The sequence below is a fragment of the Marmota marmota genome, unplaced genomic scaffold (genome assembly GCF_001458135.2).
Source record: "Marmota marmota marmota unplaced genomic scaffold, marMar, whole genome shotgun sequence".
NCBI lineage: Eukaryota > Metazoa > Chordata > Mammalia > Rodentia > Sciuridae > Marmota > Marmota marmota.
Window position 1 is genome coordinate 6550962 of NW_026000153.1, and position 18218 is coordinate 6569179.

General features: G+C 41.1%; 1 protein-coding gene across 3 annotated transcripts in view; it reads right to left on the reverse strand.

The window, feature by feature from the left end:
• Scrn1 (secernin 1) overlaps window positions 1-18218 on the reverse strand; it is a 62368-nt gene extending 44150 nt beyond the window's left edge. Inside the window, exon 1 of one of the 3 annotated variants that reach the window (XM_048786403.1) lies at window positions 17955-18215. The gene's annotated coding sequence lies outside the window, so the exon portion shown is untranslated. Of the gene's footprint in view, window positions 1-17954 lie in introns of all 3 variants that reach the window. The other 2 variants (XM_015490180.2, XM_048786404.1) reach the window with 2 other exon arrangements.

Sequence of the window (18218 nt, forward strand, 5' to 3'; positions counted from 1 at the left end):
CAGAATAGATGTTCATGAAATAATAGATGTTTCCTAACATCTCACAAACCGAAGATGACTTTACGACTCTCTTTCCTCACCACCACACCCTTGCACCTGACCTGAATGCCCTTGGCTTACTCTTTATGTCATTCCGGATCAAATTCAAAATGGCTTTTTTTCAGGAAGACTTCTATAAAAGACTGCCGTTTATTCAGCATCCACAAGCACTAATGCATCCAGTTTGTTCTAGAATAATGCATGTTTGTTGCTTGCAAATATATTTCCTTATCAGTTTCTAAAAGCTCTCTGAGGATAGGGGCCGTGTGACATCCAACTACAGAAGCCCCACATTACAGGCCCTCAACAACATTACATGTTGAACCAACCATATCGTATTTTTTAAATTGATTTTATTTTTTAAATACACGACAGCGGAATGCATGACAATTCTTATTACACGTATATACCACAATTTTTCATATCTCTGTTTGTATATAAAGTAGGTTGACACCCAATTCGTATCTTCATACATGTACTTTGGATAACGATGTCCATCACATTCCACCATCCTTGCCAATAACCCTGCTTCCTCCCTTTCCCTCCCTCCCCTCTTCCCTATCTAGAATTCATCTGGGAGGAATAGATGAATTATATTGTATTTGTATCATCAATTACTCAATTCAAACACTTTTTTCTTTCTTTTTAAAAAATTTTTATATCAGCTATATTTCATTTGCATCATCGATATCCAACCAATTCAAACACTTTTTTCTTTTCTTTCTTCCTTTTTTAAAATTTTTTTATTTATGAGTCCCAAATACAAGATATCAGTAAATCAGTGTTTTCAGAAAAGCACTAGACTGTATCCAAAGCTCAGCTCCACCACTAGTAGCTGTGTAACCTTGAGCAAGTCAATTTACCTCTCTGAGCCTGCAAATGTTTTGCCCCAGCCCACAATTCTTATGACTATCAAATAAAATGATTCATTGGGTGCGGTGGCGCACACTTGTAATACCAGCAGCTAGGGAGGCTGAGGCAGGAGAATCATGAGTTCAAAGCCAGCTTCAGCAATGTCGAGGTGCTAAGCAATTCAGTGAGTCCTTGTCTCTAAATTAAATACCCAGTAGGGTTGGGGATGTGGCTCAGTGGTCAAATGCCCGAGTTCAAATCCCAAGTACTCCAAATAAATAAATAAATAAAATGATGCTTGAGAATGTATTTTGTAAACTGTGGAGGCTACATAAGAAGATAATCTGGGTTTTAATTTTTAAAACAGAGTAGCATCTCAAGATTTCTGCTAAGCAGGCCATCTAAAATTGACTTGCCTCATCCATACCCAGAGGAGTCATCAAATCATAGAGTCAGCAATATTCTATGTTTGGAAACATACTGCAATTTCAATGTCCAGGTTACTTCAGTCTCATCGGTATATGTCCACCCAGGGCTGACAGAGTTTCCTTCCTCTCACATTGCTTATGGAAGCCTCCTCCCTAGGGTGCAAAGAAATGGGAGACCCCTTCCCCAACTCTAAAATCCATTCCCTCCTAGCCTAGAAAAATAGCCTCTCTCCCTCCATGAGAAAGAAAAACCAGGAAGATAAAGTCTTCTCTTAACCTTCCCCAGGTTCACAAAAACTGCTTCATCTGACAGCGATAATCCAAGAATCAATGTGCACCAGAATGACTATAAAATAAAATGTCTTTACGGAGGTTTCCTAGAATATGGGCGTGGGAGGAACTGCTGGAGGGTGAAATAAGGTGTAGCCAACCCAGAAGCAGCCATGCAGGGGACAGGAGGTGTTTGCTGTGCTTTAGTTTCTAAGTATGTAACAGAACGTCCCTTCCTCCCCCTGCCACTGGGCCATTTCAAAAGGGCTGGTATCTCATCCAGGAACAGCACCTCATTTTATTCCATCCTGAAAAATGTTAGGAATCCACTGGTCTTGCATTTACAAGAGTCATCTGTAGAAAATAAACAAATCCCACAGGGTCTTTGACAAACACCTATTCTTCATCTGGCATCTGCTTGCTCAACAAGTCAACTAGGTCACTTGACCATGACAAGGACATAGGCAGCAGAAGCCCAGGGGTGTGTAGGAATGCTAGGAGGAAGCAGAATTTCAAAGTCTGTTAGGGGAAAAAAATAGCTAGATAGACAAGTGAAGTGTATCACAACCAGCCATAAACTAATAGAGTCTAACAGTCCATTTTTTTTGGCTGAGTCTCCAATCTATTCACTGACTAACCGCAGAGATGACTTAGCAAGACTTATTTTTTGACTCTGGATTAGCAAAGTCCAAAAGAACTTTCTGTGGTGATGGAAATGTCCAGTCTCTTCTCTCCTATGATAACCACTAGCCTAATGTGACTCTGGAAGTGTAATTATCATGGTCAAGGAACTGACTTTTCAATTTTATTCAAAACATGAATCAGCTTATATATAAGTAGCTTGTAAGAACTCAACCGGACAGGGAAGTAATCCATTTCCTGCAGAAATTCAGAAATGAAGATTTCCATGGAAAGACTTTGGAAGATCCCAAAGAAATTATTTGTGAAATCCCCACTTTTTCTAGGTACAAAATGTGCTATCATAAAAATTGAATTAGCAAAGAGGAGGCAAGGTACTTCTGGAAGAATAGAAAAAAATGATTAGGGCAGCTACTGGACTCACCCGGCTGACTGAGTCTACAGAAGCTCCTTCCATCAGAAGCTAAAAATGGTAGCTCTACACGCCAATTCCATTTCTCCTGATATAAGTCTCCTAATTCTAACTCGGAATCCACCATGAAAGTGGCCTTCACTTCCTCTTTGTGTACCTGTCTGCTCAATTCCTCTCTCTGGTTCCTAAATGAATTTTGGAAACATTCACTTTTCTTCAAATCTCCATCCATCTCCTTAAAGAAGGTATCTCCCTTCCCATTCCACAAATGAAAGGTGGGTGAGAGGGTGGGAGGCTGTTGCAGGGAGAAGGTGTGCAGATGGACTATAGTGTTATGCTGTGGGCCTGATGCTGAATCCAGGTATGGCCAAGTCATCATCTTCCAAACTGTATGCTGTAGCCTTCATGTGGATAATGATATCAACTGAGTAAATAAGAAAAAATATTTTCTTGAAAAACCATTTTTAGAAATATAGATATCTGCCAGGTGCAGTGGCATATATACCTGTAATCCCAACCACTCGGGAGGCTAAGGCAGGAGTATCACAAGTTCAAAGTCAGCCTCAACAAGGCCCTAAGCAACTTAAAAAATAAATTAAAAAATAAATAAATAAAAAGGGCTAGGAATATGGCTCAATTGTTAAATACCCCTAGGTTAAATCCCCAGTACCAAAAAATTAAAAAAAATAAATAGAATATAGGTATCTCACAGAGTGAGGGCTAAGTGCTGACATAAGCGACTCTATGTTGGACTGTATACATCTGCTTACATGAACGTGTGCATGCAATGGATAGAGGCTGAGCATTTTTCTCTCTTGCTGGGGATCTCAAGGAAAAAGCCTTAAAAGCAGTAGACTTATAGGGCAGGCCTACTGAATAAGGCTGCACTGTGGTAAATGCCAATTAGGATTCTTGCCAAGTTAGCAATAAACTAACAGTTCTAATTAATGAGACACTCCAATTTAACTTCCATCATGGGTTAAGCTGACAGGCATTTCCTAAGAAGTTCTCATTGAGCATGTTTGAAAGTGCATTTCTCTGTAGTCTGTACTTTTATATTTATGTTCTCTAAGTTCTGCAACTGAAATTATTTTTAAGGTTGTATGCTGTTGGAGGAGAGGGGAGGTTGAAAGATGGGAGGTTGAGATAAGGATGCAAATTGGAAATATGAAAATGTCTTGGTGCTGATATCATTTTTGTGGTGGACAAAAGAAATCAGATAATTCATTAGCTGGCAGGGTATGAATAAAATATCTCCTAGTCCCCACCCCCAGTTAGTTCTCAGGGTAAGCTACCAGTTTTCTGCACTAACACTTTCTAAAATGTTAGAAATATTCTATTTGTGCCATCCAATATTGAAATGTAACTGGTGCAAATGAAGTATCTAGCTTCTTTCTCTCTTTTTATTTATTTATTTTTGTGGTGCTGGAAATTGAACCCAGGGCCTTCTGGATGCTGGGCAAGCACTCTACCACTGAGCAATAACCCCAGCCCAATAACTGAATCTTTAATTAATTTAAAATAGGGACTGGGGCATAGTTCAGTGGTACCACGCATGCTTAGCATGTGCAAGGCCCTGGACTCAATACCCAGCATTGCAAAAGGATTACGTTAAATTAAACAGCTGGCACAATTTGGGTCTTAAATGTCCCCCCAAGGGCACATGTGTTAAAGGTTTAGTTCTATAGCTCGGGAAGTGGTAAAAAGAGGCAGGACTTACTGGAATGTTTTAGGTTATTGAAGGTGTACCCTCAAAGGGTCCATGGGACCTTGGTCTCTTCCTCCCTCTCTTTTTCCAGGAAGTGAGTAGAGCTTTGTTCTATCACGTGTTCCCCACCATGATGTTCTGTCTCACTACAGGCCCAAAAGCAACACGGATGACCAAGCATGTACTGAAACCTCCAAAACTATGAACCAAAATAAACACTCTTTCTCTGTAAGCTGATTATCTCAGGTACTTGTTAGACTAATGGAAAGCTGACATCATGCTGAGTTAAATAGGCCAGTCACAGTACAGTACATATCTAAAATGCCTAGTACCAGAAGTGTTTCAGATTTCAGATGTTTTCAGACTTGGGGATATTTGCATTTCTACGTTGGAGATATCTTGGGGATGGGACTCAAATCTAATACAAAGTTCACTTATGATTATCTACATAGCCTGAAATTAATTTTATGCAGTGCTTTTGTGTGCCTGTGTTTGGGCTGTGACCTGTCATTTAAGGTTAGGTGTGGAATTTTCCACTTGTGGTTTTGGGACAGAACTCAAAAAAAGTTTTAGATTTCAAATTTCCGATTTTTTGGGAAAGCACATACAACCTGTACTATGTGCTTTCATCTATAGAAGCTACCTAGAGGAGTCAAAAATGCAGAAACAGAAAGCAGAGTGGCAGTAGCTATGGTCTGGGAGAAGAAGGGAAGAGGGAGTTGTTGTTTAATGGGTAGAGAGTTTCCGTTCTACAAGATGAAAAAGTTCTGGAGATTGCTTTTACAACAGTGTAAATATATTTAACACTACTGTATTGTACAATGAGAAATGCTAAGATGATTAAATATGTGTTATGTGTTTCTGACCACAATTTAAAATTTTTAAAAATTAAATAGTCACATCTGGCTAAGAGCTGTGGCATTGAACCACACTGCTACACTGCAGTAGTATCTCCCTAACCTCAGTCTCTAACCACCACGGACTTCCCTGGGGATTCATGGCTTCCTCTGAGAACATGGTATTGGCACTCTCCTGGAGCTCACTGCAAAGGAGCTGCTGCTACAACACTCACCCTGACTGGTGGCAAGAGGATTGCCTTCAGGCTTGTGGGACTGGAGTGCTGTACTCCTGTAGCTAGGAGACCACCGGCAGAATGTCTAGACAAGGAGGGAGGAAGCCGCATGGGAGAAAAGGTCTTTGTCCTCAAGTTCAGTGAGGAGTTATTGAAGGCATGAATGCTGTGGGCGTGGGCAGGGGTTTTCTTTGCATGACGGCCAAACTGCCCTGCCCCTTTATCTCAGCGAAGCTAGAGTGACCCTCATCAGTCACCTTAGTCAGTAATAAGAAAGCGCTGAGATGCCAAAGAGGAAGAAAATGACTCTCTGTGTGAGCTATGGCCTTGTTAACTGTCTTGCAAATAACTGTGACAAACTGCCTTTTCTGACACAAAGAATGGAACCCCAGTCTCAAGCCAGGATTCCCTACTCTCCATCCTCCCAGCTTTACTGAGTAAGTTTAAATTCAATGTCTGTGAATTACCACTTTCCAGAATAGCAAAGCAATGATTTTACTATTTTATTCACTGATAAATTCGTTTTGAAAATTATTGACATTCCTGCTGAACTGAAAACGAGACAAATGATACTCATTTATAAATTGATTTTTTCTGTCATATAGCTACTATTAAAGTAGTAAGGATTAATGAAGTGTTTGGGAAAGAAAAACTGGGATATAAATACCAGCTGATGATAATCATACACATAAATTAGCCCAGACTCACAAAGTACTACCTAAGAGAAAGACAGATCTGCTAAGTATTTTTTTTTTTTTTTTGAAAACTAATATAGTAGAGCATAGTTTTAGGTCTCTATAGCCAAGGAATTCAAGCTCTGAACTGTCAATCCCTTGATTGAAGAACTATCAAGAGAGACCATATGGGGTATTAAGTAATGTTAGTTTTCTGACACTAACAAATACTTGAGATAATCAACTTATAAAGAGAAAAGGTCTATTTGGCTCACAATTTGGGAGGTTTCAGTCCATGATCTGTTGGCCCTGTTACTTTGGCCCTGTGGCGAGGCAGTGCATCATGGCAGGAGCACATGACAGAGCAAAGTTATTCACCTCATGGCTGGGAATCGAAAAATGAGAGATGGAAGGGGCTGGATTCTCACTATCCCCTTTGAGGGCACACTCCAGTGACCTAAGACCTCTCACTGCCACTGGGCCCCAGCTCATAATGGTGCCACCATCTCCTCGTAGCACTAAGCTGGGGAATAAGCCTTTAAACACATGGGTCTTTGGGGAACATTCCAGATGCAAGCCTTAGCAGGAAGCAGATGCTGGAGCCCACCTGGGTTCAAATCTCAGCCATGTCCCTACCCCAAACCATTCATAAAAGGGACAGTGAGGTAGTGCACTCCTCCCAGGGTTTCCATGAGATCTGAATGGCACTTAATAGTACCAACAAAGTGCTCCAGATACCCTCTGGACACACTGTGAAAGAATGAAGAATGCATGCCGCAGCCTGTTCCTGTGTCAAAGTCTATTTGTTCAGACTTCAGAAATACTGTTTTTCCTGAAATATCTAAGTGCCCTTTCACTTTCTGAATGTTTGCTTCATCATCATCAGTGTCCTTTAAGAGCTGCTTACCATTTCCCTTTCTAATGTCAAGGGAAAAGTCACTTGATGGTTAGGTCCTGGGTCTTACCTCCCGAACTTCAAAAGAGATACTTGTCAGCAGCGTGGTACAGGATGCGGGGAAGAGGCAGGTTGTAGATTGCTTAACCCAAAGTGTTGCCCTAGATAATGTTTTTTTGTTTTGTTTTTTAAAATATTTTTTTAGTTGCTGGGAATCGAACCCAGTGCCTCACACGTATGAGGCAAATGCTCTACCTCTGAGCTATAACTCCAGCCCCCTAGACAGTGTTTTTGAGAAAACTGAATTAACAGCTAACATTTTAAGTCTAGAGATCTCCCAGAGACATTCAGGTATTTGTACTTTGCTGACAACTCAGAGATCTGGCAACACTGAGTCACAACCTGTGTGACAGTGAGACGAGTTGGGAAGTGGCTCCTTCAAAAGGTCCTGTACTCCTCCAGGACCCCTCAATTACCTGTCCCTATTGTCCCCGGGTGGTGGGGGTGGAGAATGGCAGGCTTTAGAAACACAGACCCCAGTTCCCAGCCAGACTCCACCCACTAATTCTGATGGAAATGGGCCTGAGCACCCATATACAATATAGCACCAGGGATTAAATGTGAGCATATGGAAAACACCCAGTGCTGCAGCTGTATACAGGAGGCACTCAATAAGGGTTTGCATTCCCTTCCTACTCCTCACTGGTGATGCATTTGCAAGTCTACACCAGTACCCACTACCATCCTTCCCCCCCTCTCATCAGTAGTTGGCCCCAAAATCCTCAGATACACTCACATTCCAAAGTACAACTGAAATGCACTGAAAGGCTCAAATCTTTTGATCTAATTATCAGATATCAAAGACTACAGATGACACAAGGGGATGCTCTCAACAAAATCAAGACTACAGGAAACTAGAGAACAAAGCTGGCTTCTTCAACAACAACAATTAAATAAGAAACAGCAGGGGGCGTGGGGCGGAGAGCAAGAGAACAAGTTATTTAAGAGATACAACAACCAATTGCAGTATTTGGATCCTGATTTTAACAAACTGTACAAAAGTTTGTCAAGGCAGCGAGGGTAATGTGAACGTTGGTTAGGTATTTGTCAGATGATTAATATTTTAGACAGGACATGATTTCTATGAACGAGCCCATGTCCTAAAAAGACACACACTGAAATGGTCCCATGAGGAAGACTCTGATATAATGCAGGGTGGGGTGACCGGGTGACAGGGCAAGGGCACAGACCAAACAAGACTGGCTAGGAGATTAAAACCTTTAGAGCTGGGCGGTGGCACACAGGGTTGACTCTATTTTTCTCCTTACTTTTGTGGATGCTTGAAACTTTCCGTAATAGATAACTTTATGTAAAGCACATAAAATGTTTAAAATTATTTTAAGGTTGGAGACAGTCCTGGATGTTTTCCTAGAATGTCCACTGACAGCTTAACTTGTCCACTTAGATAATTGAGGAACGAAGGTAGGGCTAGGAAGGATGGGGAGAGGTTCTGGTGGGGCTTGGGAGTGTTCGTGCACTAGGGGGAAAAGAAGAGCTCCAGTTCTCTTTCTAGCTTCATTTTCTGTCTTCAAGTTTTAGACATTTGTCTCTGCTCAGCAAACCACAAGTGCCCCAGGGCAAGAACCATGTAAATCCTTACCTCCCAGGCACCTCCCACAGAGACTGGCACAGTTCAAGACCTCACTATATGTTTGTTGAGCAAATGAAAGGAAGAATGGTATCTATATTTCATCTTTGGTGAGAGAAAAAGATCAGCAGAATCCAGTTTGGACAAAACGCTCCCAGTCTGCAGTTCAGTTCATGGTATTGAGATCTGACCAAGCGTCGAGTGGTCTAGGGGGGCTTGTTAAAATGGCAGATTCCTAGGCACCCCTCCTCAGGGATTCTGTTCAGCAGGTCCAAGCTGAGATCACAGAAAGGATAGTTTCAACAAACCCAAGGGATTCTGATCTGGTGTGTAATATCCACAGATAGGGTTCTTAAACATCTTTGTCTTTCAAAAGTATTATTCATTTTATCTGTCTGGTTCTTTTGTTCACTGTGGAAACTTTCAACACAACAAAACAGAGTAGTCCAATAAATCCCCTTAAGATATCCACCAACCTCAAGGGCCATCAGCTTATTTTAAGGAAACCTTTTAATTTTATCTGAATTCAGACACAGCACTGGCAGTAGTACCCTCTGTCTTGGAGATGGAAGTGGCTGAAGTCGTGACCCAGGTTAACTTGAAAGAGAAAGGTTTGGGTTGTTTTCTGGTCTGACAGAGTTGTAGATGACTGTGCTTCCTCCATCCCTTTGGCTTGAAAACTGGAAATCAAACTACATGACAATCAGGAAGTTTTGGATTAATTGTTATTTAAATACTTTGAAGAATAAAAGTCCCATTCAACCTTGTTTTTTGTTGTTGTTTTGTTTTTGTTTTTGTTTTTTTGTGCTAGGAATGGAACCCAGGACTATACACCTGCAAAGAGCATGCTCTATATTGAACTACACCCCAGTGCTCATTGAACTCTTTAAGAATACCTTTTTGAGCCGGGCATAGTAGTGCACACCTGTAAACCCAGTGGCTTGGGAGGCTGGGGCAGGAGGAATGCAGGTTCAAAGCCAGCCTCAGCAATGGCGAGGCACTAAGCAATTTAATGAGACCCTGTCTCTAAATAAAATATAAAATAGGCTGGATGGGCTGGGGTTGTGGCTCAGCGGCAGAGCCCTCACCTAGCATGTACGAGGCCCTGGGTTCGGTCTTCAGCACCATATAAAAATAAATAAATAAAGGTATTATGTCCAACTACAACTAAAAAATAAATTTAAAAAAAACAGGCTGGGGATGTGGCTCAGTGGTTGAGTGCCCTTGAGTTCAATCCCTGGTACTCCCCCCCACCAAAAAAGAAAAAATCACAAACTAATTTGTTATTTAATTCCACAATTACAGTTTGAAGGATGGGGATATAGCTCAATGGTAAAATTTTGCGTAGCAAGTACAAGGCCCTGGGTTCAATCCCCGGGACCACAAAAATACAAACAAACAAACAAAAAAATCCTATAATTTAGATGATTAAAAATAGGAAAATTTTTCTATTTAAAGTTAAAAAGCCAAAATCCCAGGACATCAGTGACTACTCAACTTGACCATAACTCTTGATAATTTAATGAACCTCTGTTAGTATACCTCCACATACTGCACATATACCCACTTACATAATCATAAGAATAAAAAATATATTTATGTTATGTAATGAGCTATTTACACATATTGTGAGAAGTTAGGAAATATATCAATACATGGGAGAAAGCTAATGAAATGAAAAGAGGACACACAAATGTACATATGGTACCATTTAATTTATTCATGTTATCTGTAAAGATGCCACAGAAAATTTCAACAAAATGCAACAAAAGTATTAGGAATAGTAATAATAAGATTAGTGGATCATAGTTTTATAAATAATTTCTTAACCTCTATATATTCAAGCATTTTCAAATTTTTCACATGAAAAGAAAGAATCTGTAATAAAAATATTTTTAAAACCCAGAAGAGTTGCAGTCAAAATAATCTATCATTCGGGCTGGGGTTGTGACTCAGTGCTAGAGCGCTTGTCTGGCATGTATGAGGAACTGAGTTCAGTCCTTAGCACCACATATGGCTAAATAAAATAAAGATTCTGTGTCCATCTACAACTAAAAATATTTTTTTAAAATAACAATCTATTATTCAATTCACTGCAGTGAATAAATATGGCCCTAGCACAGGGCAGAGACTTAGGGGTGGAGGAAAATCCCACAGCTCAACCAAGGCACATGAACTACATTTACCTTTAGCCGCATCTGATTCCGCATCTGATTCTGAAAATGATATGATATTCATATCATATTTACAAGATATGACCACAATGAGAAATATAAATTAAGCAAAATACCTAACTTAATGTTGTTTCATGTGACAGACTAGTAACTAAGGAAATGGAGTTTTCTATAATACGATGAAATGTTGTACTTCAAAATCTATTATCTACTCATATGTAGCTATTACTTTTCCAAAGTATTTTTCAAGTCCAATAAAATATTTTTGTATGATGTTTCCCACCTTTTCAATGTCAAAATTTTTTCATGGTCAAAATAGACTCTACTATCATGTATAACTAAAAAGAACAAATAAAAATAGTTTTTTTAAATAATGTCATTACAGTTGGCTAGGGAAAAATATGTAATGAATTTTTGATGAATTTGTATATACTCAATGACAACACAGTCTCTATATACTTGAAAAATATCTGTCTCATTATTCTGTGCATATACAATGTTGGAGCACACCTGAATTCAAGGATCACCTGCAAAAACTCCACTCCCTCCTGTACTCTTCTACCTACACTCTGAGGGTGCACTTAAAATATGATTCCATGTTTTACAAAGGCAAGCTGCATGAAAGCAAGGGATCTTTAAGAGATTCTGAAGTGAAGGAACAGAGAGAAACTGAGTGACATTCGTTCCTCCCTGATACATTTTTTTTTATTGCAGGAAGTAGGCAACTTAAGTAGGATTCATTTTTCACTCAAGCCAGCCAAATTAGAAAAATATGGTCAGATCAAGTTCATTGCAAGGAAGATGCTCCCCTGCATATGACAGATCGGAAGATAGTTTTCCATCTTTCACAGGAAATTAAGGAATGAAAGAATAGAGGAATGAAGGAAGAGGGAAGAAAGAAAACACTTGTACCATATTAGTGATATAGGTAAACAGTATACAGTCAGAATAATTACTCTAAGAAGCTACAGGAGGGCTAAAAAAGTCAGGGAGATGCACATTATGGGTACTGTTGTTCTTCATCTGTAAAATGGGGCTATAATGTCAACCATGCATATAAGATAATATGTAAAGAACATAAAAATTAAAGGTGCATTCAAGAAAAGTTTGTTCCTTGATCATGTTCTTAAAGAGCAGAGTCCTGGAAATAAAGAAAGAAAAATATGTGTTTAAAATAGGCAGCCTGTGGTTAGCTGCCAAAAGCATTCCTGGTGGGAAATCCTTGGGAACTACTAAGGGCGCTGCATCTAGGGTCCTTTCATTTCCCTCTGTTCTCATTTCTGACATTGCTGCCATTGTGTCCACTAATCTGGCAAGGGTGCATTGAATTATGACCTTCCTCTCCCCACCATCTGTTTTCCTCTCCCATCTAAACCGCACATTGTCTATTCTGATCTCTTTCATTTAATGTGATTTGATATGTACCTGTTAACTCTGTGAAATGGGATTTTAAAACAATCTTCCCATTCATTCTTAAAATGGAAGTTTACTCTCTGTCGCTGTAAAAAATATATAGCTTAAACATCCATTCCCCACAGAATAAATAAAGTAATAAAATATAATCCTGCCGGTATAAAACCAGAGGATTACTTTATGTTTAACAGAATGAAATTAAAAACCACTTAGTAAAGATCCATTAATGCTCAAGCTATTTGCTGTGTTTTGCCATGAGCAAATTTATCCCATTTTATTATCAAAAAGGAGTCCATATACATACGTATGAACATATTAGCATATATGTGTGTACATGTAATTTATGTAACTAGACAATGTATAGATAGGTTGACAGACAAGAAACTCAAAGTATTAACATCTAATTGAGAGTTGGGAGTGGGAGTGTGGATGAGGTTATAGAAATAGAAACTTTAAATTTCACTTTGCCTGGTTACATAATTTAAACATTTTTACAGCAAGGTCATATTACTTTATTGGCTTTTTAAATTATTTTTTAATCTGATAATTTTAGTGACTAAGAAGAACACTTTAAGACATTCCATTTATTCTTTCAGGTCACTAGGCACTACTAATTACAATAAAAAAAATACACTAAGGGTTCACTTTGAGAGAAAACAAAGATATTCTGGAGAGCTTTTGATTACTACATAATTTAAGTTAGGATTTCTAAGAGGTCAGATGAATTACCAACATGTATTTTGAGCCTCTAGTCATGTCCAAGCACTGTGTTCAACACAAGGGGAAACAGGCTGTTTTCAAGGTCATCGGGAAGAGGTGGTGCTCATGGACACAACCAAGAGAGGAGGAGTTAAATGACTTAAAACATCATTAAGAGGGCTGGGGGTGTGGCTCAAGCGGTAGCGCGCTCGCCTGGCATGCGTGCATCCCGGGTTCGATCCTCAGCACCACATACCAACAAAGATGTTGTGTCCGCCGAAAATTAAAAACAATAAAAAATAAATAAAAATTATTTAAAAAAAAAAAAAAAAACATCATTAAGAAATGTCTATGGGAGCTCTCAAGATACCTTGCTCACCTCAGGAGAGTCGATTAGGCCCTGGGAGATTTAAGTTAGATGTATAATCAGTAAGAACAGAGGAGGCACCCCGAACCATCTCCCAGCTTCTGCTGAGGCTGGAGCTGGGAACCCTCATCCCTATTCCCCCCTTTCCTGGCATCTTGCCATTCTGTCCAGTCACTTCAACCCCTGGGTGATGAAATCAGGAGTTTCTGAGTAAGCGACAACAGGCAGATGTGACTAACACACACATGCCTAAGAGCTGCTGAGAAGAACCCTGCACAGAAGGCTCAGGCTGACTGGGGGTGGAGGAAGAGGCTGGAACACCACTCAGCACAGGCTAGGCGGAAGTGCTAGGGGCAGCAGCTGATCTATCTGGGACACAAAGTAGGTGATGCTCTGCCTCACTCCAATGACTCTTTGCTACATTTCCTGGCTCTTCCATTGGTTTATTTCCCAAGCCAGACTTTTTTGGTATGTATGTGGGGCTGGGGATTGAACTCAGGACCTTAGCGCGTACTAGGTAAGCACACTGCCCCTGAGCTAGAACCCCAGCCCAAACTTCCCTTTAAATTGGCAAAGTATTTCCAGAGATCCACTGGACCTGTGAGTGGAATTAAGACTGAATGTATACATTCATTTGATGGGGGTAACTAACATAAACATAATCATACAATCTAAAATTTTACCTTAGAACATTCAGCGTTCACTATGTGTTTAATGTTATACTGCTAAACAATATGTATAAATAAATGTGCATAATCTTTTAATCTTCACAATAACTCCATCACATGGGTAGTATTTCCACTTCACAGATGAGAACACTGAGGTTAAGAATGGTGAAGTAATTTGGCCTGGTTGTATAACAAGAAAGGATTTCAGAGGGGAATTCAGATTCCAAAATGCCCTTAACAACAAAGCTGCCCAAACTCCATCCAGCCAAAGGCAGAAAGTATTTTTCCTTAGTGTAAGTTTTCCTTGAGTCCACCATTAGAGTTTTGTACTTCTCCTTAGATTCTTCCAACTTTCTGATAAATTTACTGGAGAGATGCCCAAATCCTCAATGAAGAAAACTAAGTCTTTATAGGGACAAGGAAGATCTGAATGGCAGGGAAATGTTCCTGTTCTTTGCTGGAAAGAAACAATTACACAGAAGTGTCAGTCTTCCTTAGGTTAATTAGCAGAGTCAATATGGCAGCAATCAACACACAAATAGAGCTTTTGCAAAAAAAATATGTCAAAAGTGATCTTGAGGGCTAGACATGCAACTCCCTGGTAGTGGACATGCTTAGCATGTTCAAGATCTTGAGTTCAATCGTCAGCATTAGAAAAAAAAAGTTCATCTGCAAAAGATATGTGGGATTAACCAACAAGTTGCAGAAATAAAACCAAATGAGAAATGATTAGCCCCACATGGCATTAAACTACATAGCAAAATTTCAGTATTAAGATAGCTTGTATACTGTGGGCAAAACTAGATTAACAGAGTAGAAAGTCCAAAAATATAGCTATAAATCATGGGAAATTAGTGTACAGTGAAGGCCAAATTTGAGGTGAAAGGTGTACTAAACAAAAGAATATAATGCTGGGATAATTGATTCTGTGGGATAGAAAGAAGGGAAGAAATCTGTCCCAGTCACGAACTCACTCCCATCCAAAATAAGTTACTCTAATTAAAAATTTTTTAATTTTTACAAAATAAAGCTATAAAATATAAAACATCTGAATAAATGTTTCTTAAATACTCTTAGAAAGGGAAAAACCTACCTAAGCAAAAATAAATAATAAAACCAACAACTCACAAAGGAAAATATTAAAGACTTAATTGTAAAATAGTGTAAACTTCTTAAGGAACAAACCTTTTAAACGAAATACTAAGATATGCATTTGTAATATCTATCAAAAAGAAATATTTTCCTTCATATATAAAGAGCTCTTCCCAATTAATAAGAAAAAGATCACCCCAAAGGAAAAATATGAAAAGTATAGAAACACTACCAGGCAGTGTGCACACCTATAATCCCAATGACTCAGGAGGCTGAAGCAGAAGTGTCACAAGTTTAAGACAGTCTTATTAATTTACCAATACCCTGTCTCAAAATAAAAAGGCCTGAGAATATAATTCAGTGGTTGTGTGCCCGTGGATTCACTCCCCAGTACTGCACAAACCCAAACCCACACACAACTTCTAGTTCTGCTTTCACAGATCTGGAGTTACTGATTCATGAGTCATAAAATTCAAATTATAAGAATTCAAATTATAGAAAAACCATCTGACTTTAGTACAGCTTCAAAGTTATTTTAAAATAGACTTATTACTTTTACTTAAAATTGGATATTCAAAAAATTAGGTATATAGCCCATTTCAGGTTTTTTTAGAAAGAAATTGGCTTAATGGTTCTCCACAAACAGCTAATTTTTTAATCAAACAATTCACTTCTTATCTTGAAGATTTTGGTTAATTATAGCTGCAGACCCATCACTAGAAATGTGAATGTGAAGTAGATGGCTCAAGAATTTAAATGGGCTTGAATTAAGAAACTAAGGTATAGTCCCTTTACTTACAAGTTTTAAAATTCAGGTGACAGTTTGGTTCCCCATTGCTCAGTGTTTGCCACTGAGCCCTTTCCCCTCAGGTTTTAAAAGGTGCCATGTGGAACTCTAAACCAAGAGTAAGAGGTCCTGGATTTGGGTCCTTATGGTCAGCTGCCAGCCATATGGCCTTGGTGGTCCATCTGCACTGCTTCAGCTTCCCTATTATAAAAGGGGGGTTCACAACAAGCCTGCTCAGGATGCCTCCAGCTCTGCCACTCCTGACCTTCAGCCTCATCTTCCCACTTGCTCCTTCATCTCTTCCTTCCTAAAAGACAAGATGGCTGGCAGCACAGCAATGAAAAAGGAATGGAAAGCTGCATTTAAAAAGGGGGGGGGGTCCTAAAATGAGTCACCTTTCAAGAATTTGCCATTCTCTGGTGCCTGGGTCTTGCTCATCATGCTATATCAGCTCTTCTAATGAAACTTGCTATTTGTATTTGTTGTGTGCACTATTCTTGGATTATGTTTACACTACACATCCATTCCTTTTAAAAGCAGCTGGTACGTTCAAAACATCCAAATTGTGCATCAAACAGACATCTTTAGTTATCTTTAGTTAAGCCTGAAGAAAATCAGATCAAAATCTTAATTCTGAATAGGTTTTATAACCAGCTTTTGACAAGTTAGGGGAAATAACTGCAGCTCCCCAAACTTCCCACTTACTCCCCAAGACCATGCTTACACGCTAAAATCTAACCAGTTCCATGAATCACTTCCTGATACCCAAGAGAGCCTTTCCTCTCCTTGATTCCCTCACCAAGGCTTAAGTCACGGGGCAGCTGCTGTTGGCTGTAGTCTGTGCTGCTTCCCCGCCTGGCCTGATTTTTCATGCTGCCATTTTGAATTAACATAGGTTTCATCTGCAAGTAATGCGTCTTCAAGTCAGGCGTGGATCACAGTAGACACCCACCACCACAACCACCACCACCATCACCATGGCGAAACTGGACACAAGCCTCATTCAAGACACCTGCAAGCTAATACTAATCAGAAAAGCTATATCACTTAATGAAATCCTACCAAGTCAGCTTTGAGTCACAGAAAATAAGAGTTTCCTTAGATTCATACGGGTGTAATGGGCATTTTTAAATCCCTAAATACGAATTCTCGACAATTCTCTAAAATTCAATCTTCTCTTTTGCTTTGCAGACCTCAATGAGTGAGTGATGTGCCAGAGAGAAAAAGCAAACCGAAGAGCCAACGATAAACTGAGGTGGACAATCATCTCAGAAACACACCAGTGCCTTTCACCCATAGGCGCCCTGAGGCCAGCACGTTAACCTGCCCTGACCCCTCTCGCACCCCCAGGAACGCCCGGGTGCCGCTCGCGGGGAAGTTGAGTCAAGTCCTGCGCGCGGCCAGCCTAGACTAGAGCAACAGCGCGCTCAAGCCCGTAATTGGAAGACAGACCCGGACACCCTTGGGCTGTAGCCGACAGGGTGGACGCAGGGGGCAGAGCTGGGCCAAGGGCAGCGGCCTCGCCACGCAGCCGTGTTCGCAGCCAGCCTGCCAGCGTGGCAGGTGCCTTAGCTCCGAGAAGGTGCCAGGCTCGCTCCTTCACCTACGCTGCGCCGGGGCGAGCTCGGAACCCCGAATCCCGCCAGCCACCCGAACGGTGGAGGAATGGGGGGAGCACAGTCACACATTCAGGGGGTGGCAACTTGGCTGCCAGTAAAGAAAACAGGAAGAGCAGCCGGGAGATGTTATGAGTTAAAGGCAGGTGGAGGGAAGGACAGGGTTGGAGTACGGAGGGCGGGGTGGGGGGCAGGTTCCAAACAGGCTGCAGTGCCTGCACCCCGGGGTGGGGCGTCTCTCTCCTTCGCCCCCGCATTCCCTAAACCTAAGTCACCCCCGACCCTTTGCCGAAGCCACCTTTCTTCCCATCCCCAAGATTCCCCAGCCTGTCTGAGCCAACCCTGGAGGGCAATAGGCCCGGGGTAGCACTACTTGCAGGCTCCTAAGGCGGCAGGCGACCAGAAGCTGGGGACTGCGATGGCGGATGGAGTGAAACCCGCCCAGGGAAACAGCGTTGCAAAGGCCCGGAGCTCCCAGTCGTGGCCCGCCGCGGCTCTCACCTGCGGAGCGGCGGGATCCAGGCTCGGCCCTGCGATGCGGTGCTGTGACCGGTGAGGGAGAGAGTGCGCAGCGGCTGGATTACTGCGGCGACATCAGGAGCTGCAACTGCAGTGTCGGAGGCGGCCGCCGGGCGCTTCCCCCTTCTTAGACTCCGGGCTTTCAGTCCCACCGCCCCCTGCTAACAGCTGGCCGGGGTCACGTGACCGCGAGGCCCACCCTCAGCGTCTCAGCGCTCTGGGCCCCAAGGCCCCGCCGCACCCGCC